This window comes from Chiloscyllium punctatum, chromosome 11 (genome assembly GCF_047496795.1).
Source record: "Chiloscyllium punctatum isolate Juve2018m chromosome 11, sChiPun1.3, whole genome shotgun sequence".
NCBI lineage: Eukaryota > Metazoa > Chordata > Chondrichthyes > Orectolobiformes > Hemiscylliidae > Chiloscyllium > Chiloscyllium punctatum.
In genome coordinates this window covers 107919388-107933217 of record NC_092749.1, presented here as the reverse complement: position 1 = coordinate 107933217, position 13830 = coordinate 107919388, and the positions used below count along the sequence as shown (strand labels likewise).

At 41.4% G+C, this 13830-nt stretch overlaps 1 protein-coding gene across 8 annotated transcripts in view; it reads left to right on the top strand.

Annotated features, from left to right (window-relative positions):
- Positions 1-237: 237 nt before the first annotated feature.
- The window catches only part of LOC140483308 (serine/threonine-protein kinase PAK 5-like), a 203182-nt gene continuing 189589 nt past the window's right edge, over positions 238-13830 (top strand). For all 8 annotated transcript variants that reach the window (XM_072581495.1, XM_072581488.1, XM_072581483.1 and 5 more), the window contains exon 1: positions 238-405. The gene's annotated coding sequence lies outside the window, so the exon portion shown is untranslated. The remainder of the gene's footprint in view (positions 406-13830) is intronic.

Genomic DNA, 13830 nt, shown 5'->3' with positions numbered 1-13830 from the left:
ACCCTCCCTCCACGTGCCTGTCGCACCTTGCGCATGTGACGCCGTCCGCCTCCCGCCTGTTAGCCCGCCCCCACACGCGCTGACGGCTCCCACCTACGGACTTTCCAGTCGCCCTCCTTCCTCTCCCCCTCCATCCTAATCCCGTCAAGCGGGCGAGCCCGCCCTTCGAACGGATCGCCCCGCCCTCCGCGTGTCTATCCCCACCCTCCCGGGCCCTAGCCCCGCCTTTCCCGCTGCCCGGATGTGGCCGCCGCTCCGCCGGCTGTGGAGGGGGGAAAAAAACATGGCGTCGCCGGTGGAGTAACGGCGGGGCGAGGGGTTGGTGGGAAGCCGGGCATCGCCACCGCGGAGAGGCAGACATGTCTTTATCCTTTTACAGCTGTAATTGATGAACGCTCGGACAAGGTACGTTTGATTCTCAGGCTGGGGATGAGGTAAATGTCAGTGACATCGTGTCGATGATGCTTCGATCTGACGGTTGGTGGTGAGGGAACGGTTCAAGCGCAGCCTGACAGCAGCTTTGTTTTATTCTGAGAGCGGGCAGCGATATATTAACTTTCCTCCTCACCCTCGCAGACAAAGAGCGCGGTGCTGAAATTACCCCCTCTTTGGATCTGCCTGTCTGGTTGGGAACAGGTGCAATGCTGGGGAGAACCGACGATCCTCTCGAAACCAGCGTTTTCCTTCGCAGGAAATGTCAGTTTTGTTTTCCCCTTTTAATTTAAATGACACTTTGGGTTCGCCCCCACCCCCGAGTACCATCACAAACAAAAGGCGCTCTCTTCCTCTCCTTCCCCTTGTCATGTCAGTGTTGTCACACGTTTGCTGGCTCGTTCGTTCTTCCACTTGAATGAATGACTATTTGAATCCAGGTTTGCCTTTCTTTGGCATACGCTCCATCCAGTTACCCTCCAGCTTTGTCCATCATATTCTGTACCAGAATGCTGAAGTTCAAGGCTTTGAAGTGGGGAAAAAAAAAGTTTTGTTTATGTCAACATTGCAGGGAAGAGTGATACGTACGCCCGTTTATGAAAGTTTTCCTCTCAGATTAGGAAATACTTATCTTTAAAAATTTGGAGGGTTATCTTCGAAGAACCTGACTTGTAAGACAAGATGTCATTTCTTACGGTTTCTGGCAAAGATCTGTGTTGATGGGTTTATCTATATCTGTTTCTTTCTTTTGTTCTAAGTACAAAACAATTTATCTTATTTTGGTATTTCCATCTGTAGTTAGTAGCATTTTATTTTTAACAGAACTCTAATTTGGTCACTTTTAAAATACAGTACTCTTATTGCAGAATTGGCCATATTTGCATCTTGAATAGTGGGATATATTACACATATTTACAACTCGAAACACATAAGATTGTCATTCATGTTTTGAATTTTGTCAGTTGCAAATTGGTTTTATCTGTGCAAATCTGTTCTGGCTGATGTTCTTCAAGTCATTATACATTCGGATGGGATACCCCAAATTGAGCGCATGAGCAAGGAAAAATGAACTGGCTCCCCTTTATTCACTTGCTCCTGCTGGTTGGTCACAACACGGTTAATTTACAAAGGAGCTACTCTCTTGTAGATATCCATCTATATTTGTAGATACAAATTAATGTATGTTTTAGAAGGAGCCAATTTAAACCACTTTCTTGAGTTAATAGATGAGTGAGTTTATTAATTATGGGAAGAAATAATAATGCAGTGTATACACAGGAATAAGAAATGAATCCAAAAAATGTTAGTGAGACATTCGTGAAGAGTGCCCAGTAGAACATTGCAGTGAATGTTACTGCTAGTATCGGTGTTGGTAATTGGATCATTTGTTTTCAAGGTTTTTAGCTTTTCAGGTTGATTTAAAATTGTCCTAGTTCCTGTTTAAAATTGTGCTGGCTGGCAGCACTTGGAGTGGGGCAGAATTTATCTTTCATTACCTGTTGTGCAGGTAATGTCTTTTATTTTCAAAACTGTGACATCTACAGCGCACGCACACTCTTGAAGCTCAAAGTTAGACCATTTCCATGTGTATCCTTTAAAGAGGAAAAAAACAAACATGCCTCTGAAATAACTACACAGAGACTGCTATCCCTTCACCAAGTCACTCTTTATTTACATGTGCACAATACATGGGCTCTGACCATTCAGCTCTCTGACTCTTTGAATCTCCTGATCATATAAGAGTGCAGAGGAGATTTTCCAGGATGTTGACTGGTATGGAGGGAAGGTCTTATGAGGAAAGGCTGAGGGACTTCTAACTGTTTTCGTTAGAAGAAGGTTGAGAGGTGACTTAATACAGACATACAAGATAATCAGAGGATTAGATAGGGTGAACAGTGAGAGCCTTTTTTCTTCGGATGGTGTTGGCTAACGTGAAGAGACAAAGCTTTAAATTGAGAGGAGGCAGATGTCGAGGTAGGTTCTTTACTCAGTAGTAAGGGCATGGAACACCTGCCTGCAACGATAGTAGACTTGTCAACTTCAAGGGCATTTAACTAGTCATTGGATAAACATATGGATGATAATAGAATAGTTTAGGTTAGATGGGCTTCAGATTGGTTTCACAGGTTGGGGCAACATTTCGGGCCAAAAGGTCTGTACTGCGCTGTAATGTTCTATTTTTTTACATCTGTCAGCTGGGATTGGCCTAGGTTAACAATCCTAATAAAGGAGCTCATTGGGCAGGTGGATCTCATTGACAATCAGTATCTCTCCCAGATTTTCAGTTCTCTTACACAATCTGAGATAGAATGGGAGTTTAGGTTTCCAAATTAATTCTTGGATGTGGGTGTCACTGACAAGACCTATGTTTACTGGTAATCCTTAGCTGTCCTTGAGAAGATGGCGGTGAGCTGTTTTCTTAAACAGTTAGTCCATTTGGTGCAGCTATCCCCACTAATCCTGTCAGGGAGGGACTTCCAGGAATTTCACCCAGAAATACCTAAGGAACAGCAGTACTGATCCAAGTCAGGTTGGGTTGTAGCTTGGAAATGAATTTCCAGGTATGGTGTTGCATGCATTTATTATCAGTGTCTCTCAAGATGGTAGTGGTTATGAATTTGGAAGATGCTGCCTAAAGAGCCTTGGTAAATTTCTGCATCTTTTAGATGATACACACTGTTGGTATTAAGTGTCAATAATGGAGGTAGTGAATGTTTGTGGATGTGGTGTTGGTCTGGCAGGCTTCTTTGCCTTGGATGGTGTCAGGCTTCTTGTGTTGTTGGAGTGCATCCATCCAGGCAAGGGGGAATATTCCATCATGCTCTTGGCTCGTGCCTTGTAGGTGGTGGACAAGCTCTGGGTGTCAGCAGATGAGTTACTCAGTATAATGTTCCTAGCTTCTGACCTGCTGTTGTCTTCATTACATTTATAAGGCTAGTCGAATTCAGTTTCTGGTCAATGCTGACTGCCAGGATGTTGATAGTGGGGGACTGTGTGATGATAATGTCATTGAATTGGTTAGGCTTTCTCTTATTGGAGCTGCTTATTGCTTGGCACTTGTGTGATACAAATGTTACACTCCATTTGTCAGCAAAAACCTAGGTATTATCGGGTCTTACTGCATTTGGATTTTGACTGCTTCAGTAGCTGAGGAGTTACAAATTGTGCTGAACTTTGTGTACTCCCCAGCAAAAATCTCTACTACTTACCCTTTCATAGAAGAAAGATGATTTCTGAACCAGCCAAAGATAAATGAGCCTAGGACACTACCCTGAGGAACCTCTGCAGAGATGTCTGGAACTAAACTGACTGCCTATAACCACAATTATCTATCTTTATGCTAGCTATGACTCCAGCCAGCTGAGCATTTTCCTCCTGATTCTCATCGACTTTTGCTAGGGCTTTCTGATCTCACACTTCGTCACCCTGGCCTTAATATCAAAGGCAGTTAGATGCATGTCCCCTCTGGAATTCAGCTGTTTTGAGTTTAGGTTGTAATGAGGTCAGAGGTTGATTGGCCTGGGTGGAATGCAAATTGAGTGTCAGCAAGCAAGTTACTGCCTAGCAAGTGCTATTTGATTGTACTGTTGATGACCCCTTCCATTTCTTTTCTGATCAAGAGTAAACTAACATGATGATAATTGACCAGGTTGGATTTGACTTGCTTTGATGTTCAGGCCATTCCTGAGCAATTTGGCATATTGTCATGGAGATTCTAAGCTTGGAGCTGCACTGGAACAGCTTGACTGGGGGCACTGCAAGTATTGAAGCACAAATATTTATTACTATTGCTGGAATATTATCAGGGCCAATAGACTTTGAGGTATCCAGTTCTTTTGACTGTTTCTTGATCTCACGTGGAGAATTTTATGAAGACTAGCATCTGTGGTGCTGTGGACCTCTGGAGGAAGCAGAGATGGATAAATCACTCAATACTTCAGACTAATAATTGTAAATGCTTCAGCTTTATCTTTTGCCCTAATGTACTGAGTTCCACCATCATTGAGAATGGGGATATTTATGGAGCCTCCCCTGTCCTGTTCATTAATTTTCTACCACATTGCAAGGCTATAGAGATTAGATCTGATCTGTTCGTTTTGAAATCACTTTGCCCTGCCTGTTACTTGTTGCTTCACCAGATTCACATCCCATTTTTGGATATGCTTGGCGGTGTTCCTGAAGAAGGGCTCATGCCCGAAACGTCAATTCTCCTGCTCCTTGGATGCTGCCTGACCTGCGCTTTTCCAGAAACACATTTTCAGCTCTGATCTCCAGTCTTCACTTTCTCCTAGGTGTTCCTGAAGTAACAGTGTACCATACGTTGAACAATAAATGCCAAATTGAACAATGTAAACATTTGAAATAGCTTTCAGTGAATAAAGAATTGGAACTCCCTCCCATTGTGGCTGTACCTACACAACATGGACTGCAGCAGTTCAACAAGGCAGTCCACTGCACCTTTCAATATCAACAAGGGATGGCTAATAAAGGCTGGCTGAGCCAGCAATGCTCCCATCACCTGAATTAATGAAAAGAAACCCTATATCATACAAACTGATTTAATGCACTGTGAAATCATCAGTTGATATAATTGTTTTAATGGAGGAGCTACCTTTGCAAGTTGTGAACATGTTTTATTTAATTGCATGTAACCGTAATATTAAGAGTTCTGAATGGCACATTTTTCTAATGAACATTTGGAAAAATAAATAATGCATCATGTGTAAAATTGGAACTATGTAAAGATGGATCCATTTAATAGCCTGAAATATTTTTAACCTGTCATGGCATCTTGACTAATCCATCAAAATTCATACACTCCTGTGAGGTTTGATCCAGTGCACCTGTGCTTAAGAAAAGTCGCCATAGTCCCAGAGGAACATAGTGCTATTGTCTCATTAGGGAGAAAGAAGAAGCAATTGAGCTGTAGCAATGAAGATTATCTCATTAATAAAATGGCTGGTTATGTCCTAATAGTTGAGATAGCAAAAAATTGGACATGATCCCACTCTGTATAATCCTTGGATAATCTCTGCTGAAATATCTGTACGTGTGGATGTTGCTCAGCAATAAGAAAAAGCATGATTATTATCATCTGTTAAATACTGTACAAGAATCTCTTGGTTTCTAAGGCTGATAGGTAAGTGATCTTTTTTCCCATATCTCTATGTGAGCCTCACTGGCAAGACTGACATTATCATCAATCTTGAATAACATTGTGTTGATGGTTGAACTGCTGGAACCACTACAGGCAATGCTGTGAAAGTGCTCCAGCAATGTTGTTCGTGAGGAAGTCCCATGATTGTCATGCAGAAGAATGACAGTATTTGTTCGGTTGAGGTGTGTGTGAATTGGAGGTTTTGGTGTTCAGGATCAGTTCATTCCTAAAAGGAAGAAAGATCCCAGGAGGAGACATGGGCGGCCGTGGCTGACAAGGGAAGTAAAGAAACATATAAGGTTAAAAGAGAAAAAGTATAACTTAGCGAAGATAAGCGGGAAAACGGAGGACTGGGAAGCTTTTAAAGAACAACAGAGGATTAGTAAGAAGGAAATACGCAGAGAAAAAATGAGGTACGAAGGTAAACTGGCCAAGAATATAAAGGAGGATAGTAAAAGCTTTTTTAGGTATGTCCAAGGCAAAAAAATGGTTAGGACAAAAATTGGGCCCTTGAAGACAGAAGCAGGGGAATATATTACTGGGAACGAAGAAATGGCAGAGGAATTAAATGGGTACTTCAGATCTGTGTTCACTGGGGAAGACACAAGCAATCTCCCTGAGGTAACAGTGGCTGAAGGACCTGAACTTAAGGGAATTTCTATTTGCCAGGATTTGGTGTTGGAGAGACTGTTAGGTCTGAAGGTTGATAAGTCTCCGGGACCTGATGGCCTGCATCCCAGGGTACTGAAGGAGGTGGCTCGGGAAATCGTGGATGCGCTGGTGATTATTTTCCAGAGTTCAATAGAATCGGGGTTGGTTCCTGAGGATTGGAGGGCGGCTAATGTTGTGCCACTTTTTAAGAAGGGTGGGCGGGAGAAAGCAGGAAATTATAGACCAGTTAGTCTGACCTCAGTGGTGGGAAAGATGCTGGAGTCTATTATAAAGGATGAAATTACGGCACATCTGGATAATAGTAACAGGATAGGACAGAGTCAGCATGGATTTATGAAGGGGAAATCATGCTTGACTAATCTTCTTGAATTTTTTGAGGATGTAACTCGGAAGATGGACGAGGGAGATCCAGTGGATGTAGTGTACCTGGACTTTCAGAAAGCTTTTGATAAAGTCCCACACAAGAGGTTAGTGAGTAAAATTAGGGCGCACGGGATTGGGGGCAAAGTACTAGATTGGATAGAGAATTGGTTGGCTAATAGGAAACAAAGGGTAGTGATTAACGGCTCCATTTCGAAATGGCAGGCAGTGACCAGTGGGGTACCGCAGGGATCCGTGCTGGGACCGCAGCTTTTTACAATATATGTAAATGATATAGAAGATGGTATCAGCAATAACATTAGCAAATTTGCTGATGACACAAAGCTAGGTGGTAGGGTGAAATGTGATGAGGATGTTAGGGGATTACAGGGTGACCTGGACAAGTTAGGTGAGTGGGCAGATGCATGGCAGATGCAGTTTAATGTGGATAAATGTCTGGTTATCCACTTTGGTGGCAAGAACAGGAAGGCAGATTACTACCTCAATGGTATCAAATTAGGTAAAGGGGCTGTTCAGAGAGATCTGGGTGTTCTTGTACACCAGTCAATGAAGGCAAGCATGCAGGTACAGCAGGTCGTGAAGAAGGCTAATAGCATGCTGGCCTTCGTAACAAGAGGGATTGAGTATAGAAGCAAAGAGGTGCTTCTGCAGCTGTACAGGGCCCTGGTGAGACCACACCTGGAGTACTGTGTACAGTTCTGGTCTCCAAATTTGAGGAAAGACATTCTGGCTATTGAGGGAGTGCAGCGTAGGTTCACGAGGTCAATTCCTGGAATGGCAGGATTGCCTTACACGGAAAGACTGAAGCGACTGGGCTTGTATACCCTTGAGTTTAGAAGACTGAGAGGGGATCTGATTGAAACGTATAGGCTTATGAAAGGATTGGACACTCTGGCAGGAGGGAACATATTTCCGTTGATGGGGGAGTGCCGAACCAGAGGACACAACTTAAAAATACGGGGTAGACCATTTAGGACAGAGATGAGGAGAAACTACTTCACACAGAGAGTGGTGGCTGTGTGGAATGCTCTGCCCCAGAGGGCAGTGGAGGCCCAGTCTCTGGATTCTTTTAAGAAAGAATTGGATAGAGCTCTTAAAGATAGTGGAGTCAAGGGGTATGGAGATAAGGCTGGAACAGGATACTAATTAGGAATGATCAGCCATGATCATATTGAATGGCGGTGCAGGCTCGAAGGGCAGAATGGCCTACTCCTGCATCTATTGTCTATTGTCTATTGTCTATTGTCTCTTGCACCTGCTGCCTTTGTCTTCATGGGTGATGGGCATTGCTGATGGGGGTGAATCGTGTGGTGCATCATTTGGAAAGGATACACTGTAGCAATGTACAGAGTGCAGAGAGAATGGACATTTAAGTCAGTGATGAGATGTCACTTAAAAAGGACATCTTGAATGTGTCAAACTTTGAGTTGTACCCAACTAAGTATGTGGATAATATTTTCTCACAGTCCTTGATGTGCCTTCTAGAGGTTGGAAAGTGACCCATTTCTAACCGAATACCCAGCTTCTGATTCTCCTTGTTGCTTTTTGGACTATCTGATGAATTGTGACTGGAGCTATTGGAATCAGAGTCATACCATACAGAGGCTGTTTGGCCCATTGAGTCTATGCTAACAGCTCTTGGCTCATAGGCTTGAATGTTATGTTTCAAGTGCTTGTCCGTGTATCTTTTTAGAGGTTGAGAGGTTTTCTGCCTCTAATACTGTCCCAGGCAGTGTATTCTAGATTCCCATCACACCTAAAAGTGAAAATCCCTTCTTAAATTCCTCTCTACGCTGCCTATGTGCATCACCATCTTTATACACCTCAATAAGGTTTTTCCCTCAGCCTTCTATATGGTTTCTTTTTTAAAAAAAACCTGAGGCAATCCAGTCTCTCTTTTTAACTAAAATGTTCTATTCCCGATAACATCCTGGTGAATTTCCTGTCCACCCCCTCCAGTGCAATCATATCCTTCACATAGTAAGGTAACCAAATTGTATACAGTATTCCTGCTGTGGCTGAGCCAAATTTTTTTTTACAGCTCCAACATGCTCTTATTATTTATAAAGGCTGAGAAGGACAGGTGTCCCATATGAGAACTCCCTATTAACCTGTCCTGCCACCTTCAGGATCTGTGGACAAGCACTCCAAGATCCTCCTGTTCCTATGAGCTTCCTAGGTTCCATAATTCATTGAATATCCCCTTGTCTTCTTACTACTTCCAAAGTGCATGACCTTATACTTTTCTGGATTAACTTCCATCTGTCCTTCTGATCAGCCCATCTATACCCTCCAGTGCCCAAAGAACTTTTCCCTCACTGTTAACCACCCAGTCAACTAACAATCCTGTCATCTTCAAATTCACTTATCATTCCCCCTCCCTCCTCCCCCCACCCCCCGTATTCTCATCTATATTGTTTGTGTATATCACAAACAATAAGATATCCGCACTGATTCCTGTGGGACACCACTCCAGTCTCAATCAGCCTTCTACCACTACCCTCTATCTCCGGCCAAAAAACCCAACTTTGGATCCAGTTTGTCAAGTTACCCTGGATCTCATGTGCTTTTACTGTCTCCATCAGTCTCCCATGTGGAACTTTTTCAAAGGCTTTACTGAAATCCATATAAATTACATCAATGATTCTGCACTCATCTGCACACCTGATCACATCTCTATAAAATTCCATCAAATTTGTTAGGCATGTTCTCCTTCTGACAAAGCCATCCTGACTATACCTGAGCAAATCTTATCTCTTCAAGTGGAGATTAATTCTCTTCAGAATTTTCTCTTATAGTTGCTCTACCACTGATATGAAACTCACTGAGAATTCAATTACAAGAGCACGAATGTCTTGTTGCAATTATACAGGGCCTTGGTGATACCACACTCTGAATACTGTGTATGATTTTGGTCTCCTCTGAGTAAGGTATTCTTGCTAAAGAGGGAGTGCAGTGAAGGTTTATCAAATAAATTCCTGTGATGGCATGATTGATGCACGAGGGAAGGTTGAAGTGGTTGGAATTATATTTGTTGAAATGCAGGAGAATGAGAGGGGATCTTATAGAAAACTATAACATTCTAACAGGACGTGACCGAGTAGATGCAGGAAAGTTTTTCCTGATGGTGCAGGAGTCCAGCACCAGAGGTCACAGTCGAAGGATATTGGGTAAACCGTTTAGGACTGAGATGAGAAGAAACTACTTTACCCAGAGAGTGGTGGGCCTGTATACTTTGGTACCACTGAAAGCAGTTGCAGTCAAAACATTCTATGGTTTCACGAAGGAGTTAGATTTTGCAAGTAGATCGAAAAGGATCAAAGGATACGGGGGAAAAGCTGGAACAGGCTGCTGAGTCAGATGATCAGCCACGATCATACTGAATGGCAGAGGCACAAAGGAATGAATTGCTGTCTCCCGCTCCTACTTTGAGTGTCTATAATTCTCTGGTTTATCTCTACCAACCTTATTAGCTGTCCTCTCGTCCAACGTAAAGACACTTTTTTTTGGACTGCAGACTAAAGGTGGGAAGAGATATTGCTTTTAGGCAACAAAACTGTAGAAGAAATGTTTGGTGTTTTTAAAAATGAGTTATTTACTAGAGCACATTGTGAGTTGTATCTACAATGTTGCACTGTATGTGTGTTCAGGGAAGTTTGCTCAGGCAGTCTTTTTGCTGGTTTCACAATCAGGATCAGTGTATGGATCAAGAGTACTCAGCATAACAACTTTGTAATTGGTTCTTTGGCAGATGGTTACATCCTTACATGTAGACAATAGGGCAGAAACATTAATCTGTGAAGAGAAAGTACCTAAATCTGTCTCCTGCCTCATAGAAATACTAGAGAAAATTTGCTAGTAACTGTTGTCACTCACTTTTTTTTCCAAGAACAGCTCTCTCTATAAATCCCTATTAAAAGGAAAAGAGGAAATGTCACCTTCAGTCAGAGCAAAACCTTAACAAGTAAGTGAAAAACTGAGATTTTGCCTACCCACAACTTGTTCTCATCAGAATCGAAGGCAGGCGAAATGAACTGAAAGAAAACAAATCATTAATATTTGTGATCCCAAGTGCTGGTAGACCTGGCTATGTCTGCCCTTCTTTTCGTCCCATCCCATAATACTTGTCTCCATGTGTTTTCTTGTATTTGTATGGGAATTTTAAAAATAGTTAAAGTTTAAATTATGTATTTTAATTAGTCATGTTTATTTCTGCCATTCATTAAAAAAAATTCATGACAACAAAGTGATTTTCTTGTTAATCATAAAATATGGTTTACTTAATCTCACCTGAGGTAAACAGAGAAATTTAGGCGATTTAGTATTTTTATCAAAAGTTTACACTTGTGCGGCTTAATTTCCAGTACACTACCCCAGTGAGTCATGACTTTAAATGCCGTCCTAGTTCTGACCTTGAAGGAAAGTTATTGATGAAGAAGCTGAAGGTAGTTGGACCTGGACTGTAGCTGAGAGGAATTCTTGTAATTATGTCCCAGGCTGAGATGATTGGTCTTAATGATGTTATGATCTTGAGGGAAACCAGTGAATTTTAAGAAATTCTAACTTCCAGTTCATAGCTGAGAGAATTACATTGGAAAGTTTCACATATTAAACATAAAACCTTTGACTGTACAAGAGTTAAAGCAAGGATAATAGCACTTTATTTGTTAAGATTTCATTTTTAAAACTAAAAATCTCAACAGGATATCCCCATTTTTGTTATTTCTACCAGTAGTATCACCACATTTAGGTTTTTGTTTTATATTTTCTAGGATCTTGGGGTTGCTTCACTTCTCAGGACCAAACCAATGTGTGCTACAGCTCTCAGGAATTCACTAATATTTTTCAGCCATTCACCAGAGTTATGAAATTTCTCAATCTCTCTGTGATTATCTATTTAAATGACTTTCCAATTCTCCTTCATGACTGCTAACCCTAAACTCATGTATATGTTTCATTGTTTTTTTTTTACTAAGTGACTCCAATATGAGAAAACACACTTGGCTTCTGATAGTCCTTAGTTTCTGCTCTACAGCTCCTTGCAATTTTTTCTGTCTCTTGATGCTGTTGCCAGGATCTAACTGACTGCTTCTGTGAACAATTGCGCAGTTAAAACCGAACCAAAAAATAACCTCAGGAATATATCCGAACAACAATGTGTTATGCCTGAAATGTCCCACATTGACATTCTAACTAATTGTTTACACTTTCCAAATCTTCCTCTAGTTCTGTGAACCATATGAATAATTTACACCTTTTATGAAGACGACTGTAGCCATCTTGTCTCCATACACTCTTTAGTATTCTCCCACTTCCAACTTTGACTTACTAAATAACATGAACTTCCTGTTGAATGATAATTACTTGAGGTCTGTTTAGCAGTTTCTCACCAGGGATTATCATTTATTTTAAATTTAACAATCTGTACCTATACTAAAATTTTTAGTTAAATCATACAAATTGAGTATTAGACATTTTCATAATAATACCCAGTTCCTTTGTGCAAGGTATGATTCCATTCATGGAAGAATATTTCCTGCTGATCCTGATTGACTTTACTTTTTATTTGCATTGTAGAAGAAGTGGAGAAGATGCAAAAACAAAAATTCACAAGAATATTACCAGAACTGAGAAGCTTTACTTACCTAAAAGCTGAAGAGGCTAGAAAAAAGATAAAAGGCTGAGGGTATTCCAATAAAAAAAATATGTTTTTGTCAGGGTAGATGAAAAAGTTTTTCACTACTGAGTGTGTCCAAAATGAGAGATCATAATTATAAGATAGTCATTAACAAATCCAAGCACATTTTCTATTCAAATACTTGTAAGAGTGTAGAGCTTGTTAACATGGGGAGTAATTAAGACCAATACTATAAATAATACTTAATGGGAAGCTTGATTAAAAATTTGAGGCAGAAGGGCATAGAGAAGTATGCTGATGTGGTTAGGTGAAGTTATGTAGTTATGTTATATACCCAGGATCACCTTTCTTAAACTGTACTTTTTAAAAATCTTTTTCATGATTGAAAGTCTTTTTTTAATGCATGTTGCAGTGTAAAAATGGAATAATTGGTTTGTAATAAAAGTTCCAATTTGTGGGTCATGAGAAGGATGCCAGTTGTAATTTGCCAAGGTGCAACAATCACAATACATATTTTGTCCATTGGTCGCATTGCAGCATTTCTCTCAGTTGTTTAAAAGTATTTTAAAAGTATTTTAAACAACTGGGAGATAAGGAAATAGCAGGAGAACTTAACAAGTACTTTGCGTCAGTTTTCACAGTGGAAGACATGAGTAATATCCCAAAAATTAAAGGGTGTCACGGGGCTGAGTTGAGTATGGTTGCCATTACGAAAGAGATAGTGCTAGAAAAGTTAAAAAGTCTTAAAATTGATAAATCTCCTGGCCCCGATGGGATACACCCTAGAGTTCTGAGAGAGGTGGCTGAGGAAATAGCAGAGGCATTGGTTGAGATCTTTCAAGAGTCACTGGAGTCAGGAAAGGTCCCGGATGATTGGAAGATGGCTGTTGTAACCCCCTTGTTCAAGAAAGGATCAAGGCAAAAGATGGAAAATTATAGGCCAATCAGCTTAACCTCGGTTGTTGGTAAAATTCTAGAATCCATCATTAAGGATGAGGTTTCTAAATTCTTGGAAGAGCAGAGTCTGATTAGAACAAGTCAACATGGATTTAGTAAAGGGAGGTCATGCCTGACAAACCTGTTGGAATTTTTTTGAAGAGGTAACAAGTAGGTTAGACCAGGGAAACCCAGTGGATGTGGTCTATCTAGACTTTCAAAAGGCCTTTGATAAGGTGCCACACGGGAGGCTGCTGAGCAAGGTGAGGGCCCATGGTGTTCGAGGTGAGCTGCTGGGATGGATTGAGGATTGGCTGTCTAACAGAAGGCAGAGAGTTGGGATAAAAGGTTCTTTTTCAGAATGGCAGCCGGTGACGAGCGGTGTCCCGCAGGGTTCTGTGCTGGGGCCACAGCTGTTCGCATTATATATTAATGATTTGGATGAGGGAACCGGGGGCATTCTAGCGAAGTTTGCCGATGATACGAAGTTAGGTGGACAGGCAGGTAGCACTGAGGAAGTGGGGAGGCTACAGAAGGATCTAGACAGGTTGGGAGAGTGGTCCAGGAAATGGCTGATGGAATTTAACGTGAGCAAGTGTGAGGTCTTGCACTT